The sequence below is a fragment of the Amphiprion ocellaris genome, chromosome 5 (assembly GCF_022539595.1).
Source record: "Amphiprion ocellaris isolate individual 3 ecotype Okinawa chromosome 5, ASM2253959v1, whole genome shotgun sequence".
Lineage (NCBI taxonomy): Eukaryota > Metazoa > Chordata > Actinopteri > Pomacentridae > Amphiprion > Amphiprion ocellaris.
Genome location: NC_072770.1, coordinates 18,479,142 through 18,488,880, shown reverse-complemented (window position 1 = coordinate 18,488,880; position 9,739 = coordinate 18,479,142). Strand labels below are relative to the sequence as shown.

General features: G+C 38.4%; 1 non-coding gene across 1 annotated transcript; it reads right to left on the bottom strand.

Moving 5' to 3' along the window:
- Positions 1-303: 303 nt before the first annotated feature.
- trnae-cuc (transfer RNA glutamic acid (anticodon CUC)) lies at positions 304-375 on the bottom strand. The gene has a single exon. It is a non-coding gene; the product is annotated as a tRNA-Glu (tRNA).
- Positions 376-9,739: the final 9,364 nt, after the last annotated feature.

Below are 9,739 nucleotides of genomic sequence, written 5' to 3'. Positions count from 1 at the left end.
TTTTCTGCATAAGCTCCCTATGTCTTATGTTGTTCTGTGGTAGTGTAGTGTGGTGTACTTTGCTTTAAGGTGAGCGCAGTAGTTCTCATTCATGTTGACATCTTGCTGAACTGGTTAACTTCTACTTCTACTTCATCATCAGTGGTGAGGTGTGTTCTACATTTTAAGCAGAAAACGCAACATGCTTGTGCAGATGACAGTTATCTTGTTAGTGGAACTGCTTAATGTAGAAATCTGATATGAAGCTGTAATGTACTACAGCTTCATGTATGTGTATGTTCTGAACTTGCACCTAAAGAGAAGTTCCCTGACCGGGAATCGAACCCGGGCCGCGGCGGTGAGAGCGCCGAATCCTAACCACTAGACCACCAGGGAGCTGCGGAGGAATCCGGAGCTTCAACATAGTGAGACTTTGAGAGATCTGTTTTAATCTCATACAACATTAGCCTCAAGGACTACAATGTTTACTTGGGAGAAATGTGGTTGATAATTGTTAAGTTCTGACTATGGATAAGAAGAGTTTAGGTTGGCTAATGTTTTCTTTTCTGACTGACAGTTTCATTGACTTAAAATGAAGCATGAAAATGAAACAATCCTTCTGACTGTTGCGTATAATTAAAGGGGGAAATTGAAGGATTTGTTGGCTGAATTAAGTAATGGTTGTTGAACAGTGCAACGTACAGCGTTTTTTACACTGCAAGGAAGACGGCTTAAAGAAACTGCACAAAGAATTGGTTAGTGTTATGAAAAAAATACTGCACATTTTATATGTTAAAGTATTTTTCTTGTGTATGAATGATATTGTCGTAGCTCCACCTGTGTGAGTCATATTTAACAATAATCTAAGAAGGGAAGGATTAATTCAGGTATTACTCATGAGTGCGTACTTGTCATTACCAACAGTGAAACAGCATTGGTTGGATAAAATGATAGAGTTTATGTGCCACAGTGGGATAAAGAAGAATAATGCTACAGTACTAATAAAAAAATGTTCACCCCTTTGGAAGTGTTTCACTTTTATTACTTTTCAGCACTGAATCATGGTCAATATAATTTGTTTTGGGGTTTTTTTTGGCCAAGAATAAAACAAAAATAAAATAATTCAAAGCAATTTTTCTTGTAGCACTGAACTTGCACCTGACTGAGAATTGTCTTTGCAAAAATGTTCAAGAAAAAAAACAAAAATAAAATAATTCAAAGCAGTTTTACTTGTAGCGCTAAATGTTCACCTGACCGAGAAGTGTCTTTGCAAAAATGCTCAAGCTCTGTCAGGTTTCATCAGTAGAATAATTTCAATGCTGTAAAGGATTATTATTATTATTATTATTATTATTATTATTATTATTATTATTATTATTATTATTATTATTATTATTATTATTATTATTATTATTATTATTATTATTATTATTATTTGTAGTAGTAGTATGATAATAATAATAATAATAATAATAATAATAATAATAATAATAATAATAATAATAATAATAATAATAATAATAATAATAATAACAATAATAATAATTACTGTTATTGTTGTTTTTACTATTAATTAAATTATAATTATATATTCTTGGTTAATTTCTCTGTGGAGGAACCTGGTCATTCCTGTTTGTGGCCACAGGGGGCAGCAGTGAGCTAATCCCGACGTTCTGCACTCCAATTACCTGTAAAGAAGACCCGTGAATTGACAGCCAGTGCCTCAGATATAAGACTTTCAAACATTTTCACTTTTTATAACCTAAAACGCCACCAGAATGGAAACTTTGGCCTTTAAACTTCAGGTAAACCTCCCTACCTTCAATAAACAGCAGCAAACCCGCTATAAAGCTAGTTTAACAAAAGCTAGCTAATGCTGGAAACGTCTACTTTACGACGCTCGAGTCAAATTATTCAACTAACGTAAACACAATGGAGTTAGTCTGACTCTTACTTTAGGGTAATTATATATTGACTTAGTTACACCTTACTTTGACATTTCTGTACGTGTATCCCGTATAAACATCCTCACAGGTGAATAAACCGTTTGTTGACAGGTAGCTAGCTGCACTGAACAACCTGCTGCTCACCTGGAGACAGAAGACCAGACCCAGGCGACGTGAAACAGACCAGATTTATAACCTGATGACAGAGGTATGTACATTTACTAAGGGCTCAGAGGCTTATACACAATTTAGTATGATTTTGGTGGGATTTCACGATTTTAGGCTTGTGTTTAATTGTTTTTTTCACTGAAGTAGCATTATGTATTATCAAACATCAAGCCAAATTTTAGTTTTACACACAGACACATAGTCTAGACACGTCTATATCAAGCAGTATCTCATCAATTCATAGATATTCAGTTTTTTATGATTTTGATAGGTGCTTAACACATTTATCAGACCGCCTGTCATCAAAATGAGAAAACACAAATATTTTAGAAATGTCAAAAACTTATTTCAAACTAAAAATGGTGGTGTTATTTATTAGACAAATAGCAAACTGGATCAACTAAATAGTCCTTATTCACATACTGCATTTGTATGATCTCCTTTGGTCCTGATAACAGCTTGCATTCTTGCTGGCATTGGTTTTGTCTTTTTTGTAACTGAGTTTCAAAGAGTTGGTAGCTGTTCCTAGAGACTTGCTTTGGATGAAACCTTTGTGCTATCTGTTTTTGAATCCAATAAATCAAATCTGTTCACTGTAATTCAAGTCTAGACGTTGACTTGGCCAGTCCATCAGAACATTTTATGTCTTCCCTATTTGTCTCAAAGACCATCCAGCATCACAAAGTGCTTTAATTGTCTGTCTTTCTCATTGAGTTCCATACACTTCACCATTTTGAACAGGAGTGAGGAATTTCAAAGTGAATGCATGATTTTATTCGGTATAAAGTCATGAATTCAGTTTGAAATTCCTTTGAGCCAGCACTCAGGATTCTCTGAGAAATCAGAAATTAATCAAGAACAGCATACAACCATTGGAACATTTTTTCTGTTCAGGGCTGCAAGCAAATAACTGTAATTTAATGTGCCTTACTATTTTTTCCTGCTTTTCTGTAAAACACATTTTTTAAAAATTAATGTATAAAAACAATAATTATATTTTAGCATTAAAGATATCATTTTGATTAAAGAGCTTGCACATACCGGCAAATAAACCATTACAGAAACATAAAAAAATATTTTGGTAATCAGCGATACTGTTAATTTAGGGCAGCGGTGACAAACACCTTACATTGGGTGGAGGTCTAATAAATTTGTTAAGGAATGTATGTGCTTTTAACCAAAATACATGACAAGAAGCTTTGTGTTTGTGGAAAACATGGTTTTAAGAACAAGCAACAAATCTGGTGGTAGAATGTAACAGTACATTTATTCAGCTGCTTTACTGAAGCACAATTTTGATGTACTTTCATTACCATTTCTATGCTGCTTTCTACTTTTGCTGACTATATTTTGGAGGCAAATATTGTAGTTGGTACTCCCCTATATTTATTTTAATGCTTTAGTAACTAGTTATTTTCCAGATTTTAAATATATATGAAACATAAAATCAAATCATAAATTATGCTGTGTTATTATTTAGGATTCTTTGCAATATTAAAAGTATTTGAAAATTGTCTAAAGTTGCAACGCTAAACTGATTTACATGTTATTGTATCTGTAACTTTAATGGAGTAAATATAATATAGATTTCTAATATGGCCAATCTACATAATGACTACTTTTACTTTAGGAAATGAAAATATATTTTGATGCTAGCAGATGTGCACATTTGCTTGAGTAGCATTTTGAATTAGTATATTTATACTGCAATATTGCTGTTTTTTAGTTTAGTCAAGGATCTAAATAATTCTTCTGCTGACAAATTAACGATGGCTCTGTTCCATGCAAGTGTTCAATAAGCTACCGAATAGTGATACATTAGGGAGACAGCAAGAACAATACCAGAAGTTTTATGAAAGGAACTGACACCAATCCTTTAAACATTTACACCTGTGCTTTTTCAATTGTGAGGTGTCAAAATTTCTTCTGTGAAAAGTTGACGCCTACATCTCTTGTTAACTTTTTTCTCACCTGTTAGTCCCCCCCCCCAATAAATAAATAAATAAATAAATAAATAAATAAATAAATAAATAAATAAATAAATAAATAAAAAAATAAAGTAAGTCTTTGAAATTCTTGTGTCTGGACACATAGGAAATCTCATTATAATTTTTTTGCCTCCACAGATTAAATATGGCTTTGTCGAAAGAAGAAAGAGTTGAACTGGTACTTTACAGTGGATGTGAAGGACGGACATATCACAAGATAGCAGATGAATTTAACCTTTTGACAAAGCCATATTTAATCTGTGGAGGCAAAAAAATATATTTAATGAGATTCCCTATGTGTCCAGACTTTATGGACAACCTGTACAAGCCCACACCACTTTTACCAGAGCACAAGTCTATTCAGAATAAATAAAAATACATGTGAGGCTTCATCAGTTCTCTTAGCAACTAGACATACACCTCTGTGAGAGAGTAAGAAATTGTTTTGCCTAATTTCTGGAGACATCCTGGCTTCACTTTTAGTGTCTTAAACAGGCTCAGACCAAAAAAATGCAGGAAAATAAATGTTCTAATATCTTTTGGAGCAGCATTGTAATGCAGTTTACTTCACTTTTAAAGCTTTAACTGGCATCTAGGTATTTGCAATAACTTTCATCATTTCAAGTCTCTTTTTTTTGGTTTTATGTGTTATTTCTTTTACTCCATGAATCCCGTTGTTTATTTGTAGCGGTGTTTGTTTCGCTGCGCAAGGCTTTACTGTTGAGTGGACTCATGTTTAGCATGGGTCAGAATTCAGCCCTGTTACCTGGCACTTAAAATATTGGAGCTTGGTATTTTTGTGCTGTAGTTGCCCATATGCAGTAAGTCTAAGATGTATTGTGTGTGTGTGTGAGAGAGAACTTGCGCTATAACAACTCACCAGCTCATGGCCGTAGTGTGTGCACTAATGGGTCCAGGGCAAGTGTGTTGACCCCAGTCATGTCGGAAGTTCAGGAGTTGAGAGGGATTTTGTGAAGGGGATCTTTGCAGAAGTGTTTGCCTGTGTGTGTCTGTTTCTTTGTATGTGTATGTTTGTGTAAGCTTTGCTGATTAACACCAGATGTGCAAGGCTCAGGGTGTCGGCAGCAGCTTCAGAGGGCCCCACTGTACTCCATTCGGCCCTTGTTGCTGAAAATGCTCGAGCGACTTCTTCACACATGGCTGACATTAATATCTTTGCTGTTCGTCCCTCAGATCCCCACAGAGTTGGAAACATCAGGTCAGTCTGAACTAAAGGAAGCTTCAATAAAGACGTTGTGAAGCTCAGGCAGAGTGTAGATGTAGGTCTGCTGCTGCTCCACCAGAGGGCGGGAGAGAGCTGTAAAACATCTGTAGTGTCTCTAAACTCAGGTCACACAGTTAGGATCGACTGCAGCAGTTGACGTGTTTTTTCAAAGGATCTTTGCAGTTTTTGAATCCATGTGAGAATGAAAACATTGTGCTTGTATTTCATTACTGTGCTGGAATTACATTTTAAAGAGAAAGATGATTTGCACATAAAACAAACAGATTTTTGAAGTTTTGATTAGTGGTGCTGCACAGGATCATTTTAAATACTGATGAATCCATTTTTGACTAATCTATGAACTGTTTCGTCTATAAAGCATCAGAGAGAGAAACCCGTCCATCAAAGCTTCTTAGAGCAAAAACTGACACTGTACAACTGATTGCTTTGTCTCACCAGCTGTCAACAAACACAAATGTTCAATTAACAGACATGCCACGCAGCAAAATGAGAATTTTTCTTTTTCTATGAGTTACTCTTAATTGTTGCATGTATAATTATTATTATTTTAATATATTAAATAGAGTAAAAACAGTAGATCCTTTTGCAGGATGGCTGTTTAGTGGCAAAGACTTTTTCTTAATTGCTAAATACTCATTTAAAACTTAATTGTCAAGGAAAATCACAAATTAATTTATAAACAGCTCTGCGGCATAAACTTTTTGATGTTGTATGCAAGCCATTAAGAGGCAAAAATGTCAATTGTCAAAGCACCATGCAGTGAGGCAATCCTTTGATGTTCGAGCTTGTCACAAGTTATTTCGTGTCACCCCTTCCTGTTTGCACTCACTTTCTTAAACCTTTTCCTCCATCCTCCCCTCCCAGGTCTTTCCTCTCGCCTACCCGTCTTTCTACCTTTTGTCCTTGTGTGAATATTTCACATTGCTGCTGCCGCTGGTGCGTGATGCGGGGGACTGAGCGCTCATTGTGTGCACGCAGTGTGGGTGCTGCGGTATGCGGTATCTTGGCGTGTGGTGTGTCGTGACAGGCGTGTGGCTGCTGACGCCAGCCGGCCGCCTGCTTGTCTGTCTGTCTGTCGGTTCAGTTACACCTGACCGGCGATGACATCGCTACACACACAGACACAGACACACACACACGTATACATTGCAGCACTGGACGTGAATCACAAAAGTTAAATTAAGGCTCACAGATTGAACGCCGCTGTCGTCTGCCCCCACATCCGTTGAGTACATTTTGACATGAGTCTCTGGTGTGTCTTTGATCTTGCTGACTTGGTGTGAGTTAATGGGTGTCACCAAAATTTAATCAAAATGTAGTTTGCATGTAATCTGACAACCCATATGTAACCTGTATAATTAAAATCTAATCCAGCTGCTGCACCCTATAGTTATTATTGACATTTAGCAAAGTTTGTATGCCTGCTTTTTTGGCAAATACACTCATTGTTTCACTCAAAGTGTGACTAACCCTACTGCAAGAGACATGTTGTGACATTTATTTATTTTATGCATTCATTCATTTATTCGTATTAAATTGAATTGTTGAATTTTGTGGTTTAGAAATGTGCTGTGTTGGTCCACTCTGAAATGCAATGGAAGGCCAGATATTGCAGCGCACCTTGGTGTAATCCTTGGTATTTAGTGTGTTCTCTCAGGCTGCTGAGGTGAAAAGTTGAACCTGGTGTTGACCTTCTCTTGAGAGAGGGCTTAGCTCTGAAGTCAGGCGCAGGCCAGCAGCACAGGGAGGATATTCTCAAGTTCCTCTTTCCCTCCCTCACGTGCACCGCTCCTCTCTGTGGCCACCCTCCCCTCGCACACGGAAACAATTAGCATCTATGATAAGATGTTGTACATATTTCCACCATTTTATCTCATTGGTTTTGTTTGTTTGTTTTTCCGTCATGACGAAAGTCTTGTGTCCTCTTGTCACGGCGTTGTTGATCACAATTACATCTCATCTAGGTGCAAGGAGTTGGAGAGAGAGAAGGACGGAGAAGGAGACCGAGAGGGGCCTAATGTTTATCACTGCAGGGAGTTGAATTCCAGATGCTGAGATAATGAAGAAAATAAGCAAACAATTATGCAAAAATAGACAAAGTGGGGGAAAAAAAGCACAAGCAGACTGGCAGACGACAGGAATGATGTTTGAGGCAAACTGGACAAGTTTTTATTTGTGCTCCCGAGAGGCCAGTTTAAAACAGGTCACACTATAGCAAGAGAAAGTGAGATTTGAAGGTTTGGAGATCTATTGAATGGGAGAAAGGTCGACAAAAATACTATAGAAATAACTTTTTCCTTGATGAAACCATGTCTTGGTATGCACCTGTCTGTGAGTACAGCTACCCAAAAGTGTATCTTTGAACATAGACATAGATTTGAACATTCGAACAGGGTGTGTGTTCATGTCGGGAGATTATTTAGCATCTTTTGCTGTCTTAAATAGTATTTATCCCCTTAAGGGACAGAGCTTTAACCACTGTGTTTGATTTACAAATCATATTGTGTCGTATCATATGTCTCTGACTTGCTGATCCACACTCCATTTTGCTAAAGCAACATGACCTAGAATTCAAAACCAAAACTAAGTCTGACATTCTTCCAGTCCAGTGGAGCAGGAGAATACATGGCCTAAAGATATGAGTCTGACAGTAGATGTTGAGTTGTGCTGCGCTCCGTTCTCCATCTGTTTTAGTTTTGGAGTAGTTGTGATAACCTCAGCCTGACCCCTGATTGGTCTAATCTCACCCTTATCTTTTCTCACTGGTCAGCTGACCGAACACACGGCTGCAATTGGTGGGTGCGCCGTGGAGGAGGAGGAATTTGTTTAGCATTGTGTTGGGGTAACAGTTAGACAGTGAGAAGTTTAGTCTACTGTCTAAACCATAGCAAAGCTTCAAAACACAGAAGCAGAAGGAATGTTTAGGGGGATAATTCAAAGAGCCAAACATGTTGGCTTTCTCAGGCAGTAGCCTATTTAATAATCTTGATACTGAACCTTTTCATTGTGCACGAATATTACTAGATGCCAGTGAATGTACTACAGTGCTACAGTAATAGCAACTGTAAATTAGTCAAACGTACCCTCATCTAGTAGTACCCCCAGAGAATATTGCAACTAGCCCCCAATTCATCTATGTATTCATGAAAAAGAGTTTCATTTAATTTAATCTGTTGACTCCTGATGGAAATATCCAGTAAAGTGAGCCACGACAAGCTGCTGTCCAGTATAGTAGCTGCTCCATGCAGTCTGTTTGGAGGGCTTTAGAGCCAGATTAGATCAGAGGACCACTCTGTTTGTTTGTTTTGATTTGGGAGGGGTCAGGCTCCTGAGGGATGCCCACCCCCCCAAACTACTACTCTGCTATCCCTCCCCAGGATTCCCCCTCAGGGCTCGGTCAACTGGAGCCCCCCTGACCTCTCTGTCACCCCTTCCTGCCCCAGCGCTAGCCAAGGCATCCTGGGAACAAAAAAGAAAGCGAAGGAAGACTCTGCTGTGTCTTAGTGTCTGCTGAACCAAATCACAACCAGACCTGTTCGTGCAGGAGTGAAGGCATTGCCACCCAGGCAGGCAGCCCCTCCAGCCCTGACCAGCCCTATAAGAGGTTCATCCCAGCGGGTTGACCTCTCTTTCATCTGTTTGTGGGTCTGAGGTGTTCTCTCGCACCCAGTAGCACGTCAAGGGCAAGGTATTAGTGAGGTGAAAAGATTGGTTAAAGGCAACTGCAGTCTTGTGTATGTTGTTACGTAATCATCATCATCGCCACTTTTTTTGTTGTTGTAAAAAAAATTGGCAGCAGAATTTGCTTAAAATCTGAGGCGGTACCAGTGTGGATGGAGTCCAAATTTAAATTAGTGCAGTTACTGTGAATCTGTTATTGGCTTGAAAACAGATCCAAGTTTCTCCTGTAGAAGTAGACAATTTGGCGCCTTTTTCACATGATCTTTTGCAACTGCACATGCTTTGTTTTGAAGCCTTCGGAGTCCCATGACTGGAGTTCACTTACTCATCTCTCTATCCACCTATTCCCATGTCTTTTCCACTGACACACTTTTCCCATTTCTCTGTCTTTCCAAGCTCAATGAACAGCTTCAGCCAAGGGCATACACTTTCACATGTACACATATACACACAGACAAACACCCCCCCTACACCTCTGCTGACCTCTTCTTCATCTCCCACAAGGCCTTGGGGTGAGGCAGCCTGGCACCAGACAGTTATTCAAACCCTCAGGCAGCTTCACCACAGGTCAGAGAATGAAACAGAGAAAGAGCAGCTGATTACTTGCTGATTAACTGGTTTCTCAACGTCAGATGAGGCGAGGTGGACTTTTTCTTTTGAACAGCAAGAACTAAGACTTTGTGAAGTCTTTTTGAATAATATTCAGTGATTGCCTGACATTGTTTGCTGGA